Here is a 10355-nt window from a genome sequence, read left to right as displayed (position 1 = left end):
GGCCAAGGGTGGCTGCCCCACACAGGGCACTAGGACCCTCCCTAAGGGGCTGAGGAGGAAGGTAGCATGAGATGTCAGCACCCAGGCAGGTGAGGAGGATGCCACCCCAGAGGGGCAACCTGGCATGTGGTGGCAGAACCAGAAACTGGCTGAGGAAGACATCCATGCGAGGGCTCAGTGACTTGGCAAAGGGAGAGTCAGGGGGCAACCAGGGAGTGGGGGCAGCATGGTGTAGGAGGTCAGGGCCCCAGCAAGGCAAAAAGGGCATCCCCACGGATGGGTGAGTGTCATGGGTTTCAGAGCTGACGTGGGGTGTATGGCACCTATATGGGGGAGGGACGGTAGCCTGGAATGAGGATTCAGAGCCCAAGCAGGATAAGAGGGTGCTGTGTAAGGGACAATGTGGCAGCTCAGATGGCAGGTTGGTCACAGTCAGGAGGACTGATCAAGAAAATATTCAGGACAATGGAAACCAGGTGTCATGGGTTGAACTGTATCCCACCAAAAGCCTTATGTTGAAGTCCCCAGAACATGATCTTGCTTGGGAATAAAGTTGTTACAAATATAATCATTTAGATGAGGGGCTTCCCTGGTGGCTCAGATGGTAAAGAATCTCCCTGCAATGAGGGAGACCCCAGTTTGATCCCTAGGCCGGGAAGATCCCCTGGAAAAGGGAATGGCAACCCATTCCAGTACTCTTGCCTGGAGAGCCCCATGGACAGAGCCTATAGTCCATGGGGTCACAGAGAGTGGCACACGACTGAGCAACTAACAGTTTCACTTCACTTTTTTACTATACCGGAGTAGGCTGGCCCTTAATCCAATATGACTGATGTCATGATGAGAAGGGGGAAGTCTGAACACATATGTAGGGAGGACTAATGTGAACATGAAGGCAGAGATCAAAGTGAAGCATTTACAAGCCAAGGAAAACTAAAGGTTGCCAGAAAACCACCAGAAGCCAGGAGAGAAGCATGAAGCAGAGTCTCCCTCGCAGCGACAGATGGACCCAGCCCTGAGGACACCTTGATGCTGGCCTTCCAGCCTGCAGAACTGTGAGACAGTAAGTGACTTTTGTTTAAGCCACTTGGTTTGGGTAGTTTGTTAGAACAACCCTAGGAAAGAACACCGTGTTTGCCATTACTGAGGAAGCGGGTTATGAACATCAGAGGGGAGAAAACTAGAGTGAATGCTGTGATGTTGAATTTGAATTCGGATATATAGATGTCAACTCATGGGTTCCTATATCCAGAGGTTGATATAAATGTAGAGGGGGCTTCCCAGGTGGCTCAGTGGTAAAGAATCCACCTGCAATGCAGGAGACTTGGATTTGATTCCTAGGTCAGGAAGATCCCCTGGAGAAGGAAATGACAGCCCATTCCAGTATTCTTGCCTGGGAAATCCCATGGACAGAGGAGCCTGGCAGGCTAAAGCCCATGGAGTCACAGAAGAGTCAGACATGACTTAGAGACTAAACAACAGCAACATAAAGGTAGAAATAAAGATACTTATCAAAATAATAATTATTTCAAAATATTTGGGGGACTTTCCTGGTGGTCCAGAGGTTAAGACTCTGAGCTTCTAATGGAATAGGTGTGAGTTATATCCCTGGTCTAGGAGCTAAGATCTCATATGCCATGCAGTGTAGCAAAAAAAGAAAAATTAAATCTTAAAATATATATATTTAAAGGTAGAAATAAATGTAAAGGTAGTGTATGGTGTATATGTGTAATGTATATATACATAATATATATATTTCTTAGCTTTGTCTTCTGAGAAGTCCTTAAAGCAGTTATACTCCAGTATCAATGAACATATCTAGCATCTTGGTTTCTAAATACCATTTTCCAGTAATAATAATATAAAAAAAGAGCTCCTTGGAGAAATGGCTGATGCAAGGCCTGGGGCAGGGAAGATACAAAATGAACCTGAATCTTGTGCCTGAAGGCAGGAAAGAGCTCGAAGAATGATGGGGGCGCGTCAAAAGGACCCAAGGGCAGTTTGAATGGATTCCCACAGGTCAAATATGAGATCATCTGAATACCAATTAAACAATGGTGGTACGTGCTCCATCACTCAGTCATATCTGACTCTGCAACTTGGACTGTAGCCCACCACCTCCTCTGTCCATGGGATTTCCCAGGCAAGAATACTGGAGTGGGCTGCCATTTCCTCCTGCAGAGGATCTTCCCGAGCCAGTGATCAAACCGGGTCTCCTGCCTCTCTTGCATTGGCAGGCGAATTCTTTACCACTGAGCCACCTGGGAAGCTAAACAATGGTGGTAATGGATTATAATCTACTGAATAAAATGGGAAACTGTAAGCTCACACAGAGACATACAAATAAACGAATACATTGCAAATGTGATGAGGAATATAACAATGACATAATTTCAAAATAGCATCCAGCAAAACACTCACTTATTACAAAGAGGAAAAGAATAACTTTATAATGTAGAAGCCCGACAGACACCATCTTAATTAAGTCATTAAAATGATCACCTCCAGAAATGGGACAAATTGAAATCACATGCCACCCAGATAGGATGCAAGTCGAAGGCTGCAGTGTCACTTCTGTGCTATTCTTGCCAACGACGCATAAACTGAATTTAATCATGAGGAAGCATCAGACAGACCCAAAATAACTGTCCTGTAATCTGCAAGAAGTGTCAAGGTCTTGAAAGTCAAGGAAAAACTGAGGACCTATTCCAGACTCAAGGGATGTAAGAACTAAATGCAGCACATGATTCTGAAATAGATCTTTTCACTGTGAAATACATTATTGGAGAAATTTGAATGGGCTTGCAGGATTAGACGCACCCAGTGTCAGTGCTCATCTCCTGATTTTGAAGGCTGTGTTGTGACTGTGTGAAAGAGTGTCCTTATTTATAGAAAATATACATTAAAGTTTTGAGGGTGATGGGGCAGCAGGTCAAGTTTGCTTTCAAGTGGTTCAAGAAAACGGCAACTTTGATGCTGTACTTTCAGCTTTTCTGTAAGTGTGATTATTTGTTGCAAGGGAAAAAAAATAAGGTTTATCAAAAGCAGATTCCTAGACTCTGCCCCTAGGGGTTCTGATTGAGCAGGTTTGGGATGGAATCAGGGCATTTCCATATTAATCATTTCTCAGGTGTTGCTGATTCTACTGGTCCATGACACTGCACTGACCTTCTGTTCCTGGAGTCACCAGTTCCTCATCATTATTATCATAGGTCCTTCACTCCATACCTTTTACCTGCAAAGCTTTTGTCTCAGCTCCTTCATGTCATTCAGGTCTGAATTTCAATGCCATGTTTTTTGGGGGTAAGGGGGTGGCTTTTCTTCTGGAAGCTCTAGGAGATTTTGTTTCCTGTCCTTTCCAGATTCTAGGGGCTGTGAAATCTCCCCTGTGCATATCCCTTAGCTCATAGCCCCTTTCCTCTATCTTCAAAGCCGTCAATGATGCATCTCTGTGTGCTGATCTACACACAATCCTCTAACGGACCTTTCTACCTCCCTCCTCCACTTTTAAGGATCCTCGTGGTTACATTGGGCCTGCTCAGCTATCCAGGATAATCTCATATCTTCAGGCTAACTGATTAAGAACTTTAATTCCATCTGTAACCTTAAATCTCCTTTGCTATGTAACCTGTTATGTTCACAGATTCTGGGAATTATGATGTGGACATCTTTAAAGGCCCCTTTATTCTACCTACCATGTCATCCAAAGATCTATTACCACCTGAAACTGTTACTTGCTGAAATTGTCTTAATCTGCTTACTTGTATACTCACTTATCAAACAAGTCTCTAGATGAACTATCAAGCATCCCCAATTCCTGGGTTCAAATCCAGGCTTTCACGCAGGCCAAGGGTGTCATGTTGGATGGTCACCTGAGTCATCTCTGAGGCTCAGCTTTCTCATATAGAATGAGAATAGTAATTATATCTTCCTTGTAGGGTTTCCTTGAAGAGTAAAGGAAAGAGTGTGTCTTTAGCAAAAGCTGGCTTAAAACTCAACATTCAAAAAAAAACTAAGATCATGGCATCTGGCACCATCAGTTCATGGCAAATGGGGAAAAAGTGGAAACAGTAACAGATTTTATTTCCTTGGGCTCCGAAATCATTGCAGACAGTGACTGTAGCCACAAAACTAAAAAACACTTGCTCCTAGGAAGAAAAGTTATGACAAACCTAGACAGCGTATTAAAAAGCAGAGACATCACTTTACCAACAAACGTCAGTATAAACAAAACTATGCAAGACAGCAAAAAAAAACTATGATTTTTCAAGTAGTCATGCATTGATGTGAAAGTTGGACCATAAAGAATGTTGAGCACCAAAGAACTGATGCTTTTGAATTGTGATGCTGGAGAAGGCTGTTGAGACTCCCTTGGACAGCAAGGAGATCAAACCCATCAACCCTAAAGGAAATCATCCCTGACTATTCATTGGAAGGACTGATGCTGAAGCTCCAATACTTTGGTCACCTGATGCAAACAGCTGACTCATTCGGTAAGTCTGAACACACACATGTGTTAGTCATATAGTCATGTCTGACTGTTTGTGACCCCATGGACTGAGGCCCACCAGGCTCCTCTGTCCATGGAATTCTCCAGGCCAAAATACTGTAGTGGGTTGCCATTTCCTTCTCCAGAGGATATTACTGATCCAGGGATCAAACCTGGGTCTCCCACACTGTAGGCACATTCTTTATTGTTTGAGCCACCAGGGAAACACAAGCCAGGAACAATTCTAGGTTCTGGGCGTAACAGGAGTTAATGTAAACCATCTTTCCCCTCATATGGCTCACAGTGGAGCCCACCTCTTTGGCTTTTAAGGGGTAAAGTAGGGTGGGCTTTTGGGTAGCAACTTTTGCCAGGGATGACTGAGTTCTCTCTGTTCTCCTCTCTCTATCCTGTAGCTCTTAACTCATTTGGAAGAGTCTTAGGACTTTATAAGCATCTGAAGGAAGTTATGTGCTTGCTCTCTTGAACCATGAACATGCACACTCACCCTTGCGCACACACACACACACACACACTTTTGCACATAATGTCTGAGCATCAAGGACCTATTGAAAGCTCCTCATGAATCTCAGGTCAGAAACCTCTTTTCTCCACCAGTTCTGTTCAACCCAGGCAAAACCCTAGCCCCTTCAAACCAGTCTCACTTTCCCAGAAGTCATTGAATTGATGACTTAAATAGTTTAGAGATTGCTGAATAATGGTTTAACTTCACACCCAGCCCTATGGATGCCCACAGGTGAAAATGAAAATGACAAATGCTAACTCTGGCAGCCCAAGGGGAAAGAATGCCTCTTCAGATCTGCCAGAGAAAGAGGGGTCATAAAGCAAAGTCTCTTGGAAATGGCTATTATTTCTACTTCATGTAAAAAAAAATTAATGTTCAAATGAATTGCAATCTCAGTGAGTTGAGAATTTTCAATTGTACTTTCTGACTTTTAGACTGTAATGAGCAGCTTCCTTTTGTGAGGCCCCAAGCTCCAAGCTGAGCCCGAGGACTACTCTGGCCTCTGAGCTGGTGCATATACCCAAAATGATAATTAAAGCACATCATGGAAGAGAACATTTTCATCATATGATACAGTAGGGGCCCAAGTTTTGGCTCTTCCGTGCTTCAGAAATAATGATGTCTTTACGTTCAGGAACAAATGCCTGCTAATACCACCTAATTTTGAATCCCAGAGTCAACTTCTTAACAGCACCCTCGTGCACTAATCCGTGAATAATTGAACATGCACACACACTTCATTATAACCAGATTCTGAACATCAACTCTTCAGTCATTTTCCACTTTCTAGCCAAGTGCCTTGGAATCTCAGGCAGCTCTAAACCAGAGAATCAGCCTTAGAAGTGGGCCGGCTGCTGGCCGTGGTGCTGAAATGAGACCACTCTTCAGGGCTCCTGGTCTGCTTTTCTCGCTTCCGAGTCTCCTTCACAGAATAACACTAGGTTGCACAAGGTGACTTATTCCCTGAAGGCAGATGTTTCCTAGAATACTCCCGTGGACACCTGATTTACCCAGGCCTCTTCTAACTCTCCAATCCCTCTCTAGCCACTCTCCAACAAGAATCATATATTCCAGCCATACTGCACAACTTGTAGTTTCTCTCACACATCAAGCTATCTCATTAGTTCTCAGCCTCCGTATATACTATTTCTTTAAATACTATAAAAACACGCGCACTCCCTTTACTTTTCATAACTCCTACAAATTATTGATTTTACAAGACTCTGCCTAAGTGTAACCTTTAAGCCTTCGCTGATTACCCATGAATTGAGTTTTTTACCTGGAAAATTCTTACCCTCTGGGAACCTCCCTGGTGGCCCAGTGGTTAAGAATTCACCTGGCAATGCAGGGGGACATGGGTTCAATCCATGCTCAGGGCACTAAGATCTCCCATGCCTCAGAGCAACTAAGCCCATGTGCCACAAGTACTGAGCTTGCATGCCATAACTAGAGAGTCTGTGCCTCGAAATGAAAGATCCCATGTGACAAATCCCATGTACTGCAACTAAGACCCATGCAGACAAATAAATAAATAAATAATTAAAAAAAAAAAAAGGAAATCCTTACCCTCTACTACTTCAAGTGAAATGAATCATCCTCAAGTCTACATCCCCACAGCGTCCTGTGCTTCCCTGTATTGTACTGTGTACCACTTTCAATTATGATTTTCTTTTTCCACATTGCTTTCTCCACTAGCTTCGGATTCTCTTGAAGTCATGAATCCTGTTGATATGGATCCATACAAGGGCAACGTCTGCCACATATCAAGAACTTAACTTCTTGAGAAAAATGTGGGATAACTCTGCATCTCTCCCCAGAATTACAGAAATGGAAGCCTCTGAGTATAATTCTTCCAAAGCTATACATTATTTTCAATAAGGATAGGAGAGAGGGAAAAAGCAAAAGGATAAAATATTTGAAGGAAAGGAGATACATTTAAAAACATTTTTTTACTGAAAGCCTGAGTGGGAAATGGGGAGTGTTTGCTCAGATAAGGTAGAAAATAAAAGATGCTTAAAGAGCATAAATCCAAGATATTTACAGTTACAGGGTAAACTGTCTCCTGATTCCTAGGAGAGAGACTTTCTCTAAATGCACTCGACCTCTTGAAAGTCCTAACTCTGCTCCTATGAATGTAGAGTGAACTGCCTGGTGGCAGTGTTCATGTTGCACTGTTCTGATTCAATAAATCAATTATATTGAAGGGGGATTTAACTCCCTTTTCTCTTTGGTCCTCAACCCACACTAGCAGGGGATGGTCACTTGGTCTGAAGATTAGATTATTTTCTCTCAGTCCCAAGTTTGAAGCTGAAAGTAAGGACTAACAAGCCCCCTTGACTTTGCTAAGTTATAATCCTCTAACTTGGCCATTTTTAGTGATGGGTTGACTGTTCCAACTCTGTCCCTTCTCTTTTGGTTCTGAACTAAGCTGAGGGAGGGAGGTAATATTCAGCAGATATCCTCTCAAAAACTATCCGGTGCCAACAAGTTTAGCCATTCACCCCATGAATAGGCATTGAGCGCCTCTGTGCCAGAAACAGTGTTAAGCCCCGGGCTGAGAGCACCAGAATAAGACGTGATATGTCTGCAGTCCCCAAGGAGCCAGCAGACCAGTAAGAGATGCAGAATCAAGGGCAAAATCCTAAAACCTGATGTGAAAATGTTATAACTCAGGATGAGCAATGTATTATGAAAACACAGAGATGAGATGGATTTGATTCTACCTGGAGGAGTACAGGGCAGCTTTGACTGAGAGGGAATGTTTGTGTCAGGTCTTGAAGAATAATTAGGGGGTTTTCATACAAATGAAAGCCTGGAGGCTATTCCAAACAGTGCAAAGGTTCAGCCGCCTTAAAGTGCACAGCATTTTGAAAGCATATCCAATATTTTGTGCAACTTCCTGGAATGTGGTGTAAAGGGAGAAATGGTTAGAGATAAACACAGACAAGAGGTTGGGACCTGATGAAAGGAATTTTCAGTGCCAGAGTAAGGGATCTGGGATTTATCTTCACATCTGCATGCAAACTGGGCAAAGCCCAGGGGTAAGGAAGTCACTGCAATGTATGAAGATGCTACCTTCTCAGCATCTGACCCATTGCTCCAGCAATCAACTCCTTGCAGTCTCCCTGAGCTCCTCCTGTCACATAAAAGAAAGGGGCAGTGGGGAGAAAGGGCTGAGAAGGCTAATGACCTTGTACAATTATCCTTTTGACAATGATTTTCTCAGAAGTGTTCCTTTAGCTATGGCATGATTAATCTTTCTGCAATCTTTCTGCAATTTCATCAAAGCTCAGATGGAGTGACAAGGGCCATGTACACCTCCTGGATCATAAGAACATGCTTAGGATGTTGAATATAGTCCCATTAGATTTGGAGAAGATAGCATAGAAATGAGAGAAAAGATAATCTAATTGGCTAGAGAATATAGTCTCTAAGAAGTTATCAATTCATGCAGCTAAAACTCAAGTCCTTCCAACTCAAATGATCTGAAAGATGTATTGTCTGTGAGGTGTGGATACATAATCCTGGCCCCAGCTTTTGATGCTGGCCTCAAGGCAGAGAGGATGATAAAGAGAAGGAACAAAGGGGTGCCCCGGGCATCTGCTTTGGCCCCCTTCTTCATGTCCACAGGACTCAGGATCCCCTCCCAGAGCTAGTGCTCAGCAGGAAATGTCAGCTCTAGACAAAGGAAACCACCTTCCCTTGACTTCAGTGAGGGCTGCCTGGGCTTGACCAAGATCATGCTCTCCATCAGTCACCCAAGTTCCCACATCCTTGAAGATAAAGTATACAGTGTGCCCTACATCAGGACCAGCAGTCAGAGGAAAGTCAGGGCAAAACTCCAAGCCCAGTCTTGGGGAATTAAGAACAGAGATGAAGAGGTCATGATCTTAAAGTACAATTAGCCCATAAGTGCTCAGGGTCAGAAGACAGAGCTCTTATCCCCAGGGAGCTCAGTCTAGGCGGTTAGGAAGGCTCAAAGGTGAGCCAATGAGCACAAGACTTCTTCTATTGGAGAGGGAGAGAACCACAGCAGACTTGCCTGCACCATGTAGCCAGTGGGAGTTGTTAAATGCCAGGGAGGAAAGCTGTTTGTTTAATTTTGTTATCTACTTTTCATTCCAAGAAACTGAAACTGGATACGCACAGTAGGAAGATATTTTTAAATATTCAGATCGAACAGTGGCATTTGAATGAAAACTTTCCCTTGGCGAATTTACCAATTCCATCTTGTGCCAAAAGAGACACTTGAGTTTTATTTTTTCTTTAGCTGCTTTTATTCTTTAACTCTGATTGATTTGGACACCCCAAAAGTATTTGAGCTAGTCCTTTGGGCACCAAGACCACTGTATGCACTTGCAGATGCATCCCCAGATCATCATCTCATTGTCATCATCACCATCACCCTTGAGGTCATTATCAACATCATCACCATCATCCTGGAGGTCATCATCACCATCAAAATCCACCAATTACCTAGGACTTCTGCAGGCCAGGCATTGTGATGGGCGACCTCTAACTTAACTAGGTTGCCTCTAATTACTGCAACATCTCTACAGTCTAAGTATTGGCATCTCCATTTGGCAACATGGGATTTGGGATACTCAATGACTTGCCCAGAGTCATATAGCTTGTAAGTGGTAACATTTGGATTTGAACGACTGCTTCTGTCTATGACATGCATTGAGGACAATGCTGGTCTGCTTCACAGGGACCAGGCTTGTTTTGGGTGGGCTTTTCTTCCTCCTCACCCCACCTCCTGACTTCTGATCATGACCTTTAATTGCCATCTGGTACCTATCATTGCCTCAGCCTCCATTCCTGTGGTGGCTCAGCTCCAGCAGGGATGTGTGACAGCAGCATGACCAATTGGAGCTTAAATTCCATGAAATTTCAGATGAAGCTTCTGTGAAGGAAAAAATGTCCTTCTGTCCCAAAATTTCAAGAGAAGATGAAGCCTGTGCTGCTGCCCTGGTCTTGCTGCCATCAAAACTTACAGCTAAAAACAGTCCAGGAGAAGGTAAGAGCTGAGTGCTGGGAAGGAACCAAGCCCTGAATGTAGCCATGTCTGAAGCCATATCTACCCTACATTGTGCAACTACATGAGCCAGTGGATCCTCTCCCCCATCCGTTTTATCTGGTTTGGGACAATTTGGGTTTGCTTTTTGGCCACACACAACAGAAAATGTCCTACTGATCCTCTCTCCCCCTCCATCCTCAAGTTCTGATTTCATGCCCTACATTGTTTATTATTGCTGTTGTAACAAATTACCACTCTCAGTGGCTTAAAATGACACAAACTTATTTTCTTACAATTCTGGAAGCCAAAAGCCCTAAAATCAA

The sequence above is a fragment of the Bos javanicus genome, chromosome 19 (genome assembly GCF_032452875.1).
Source record: "Bos javanicus breed banteng chromosome 19, ARS-OSU_banteng_1.0, whole genome shotgun sequence".
NCBI classification, from domain to species: domain Eukaryota; kingdom Metazoa; phylum Chordata; class Mammalia; order Artiodactyla; family Bovidae; genus Bos; species Bos javanicus.
Note: the sequence above shows the minus strand (reverse complement) of the source record.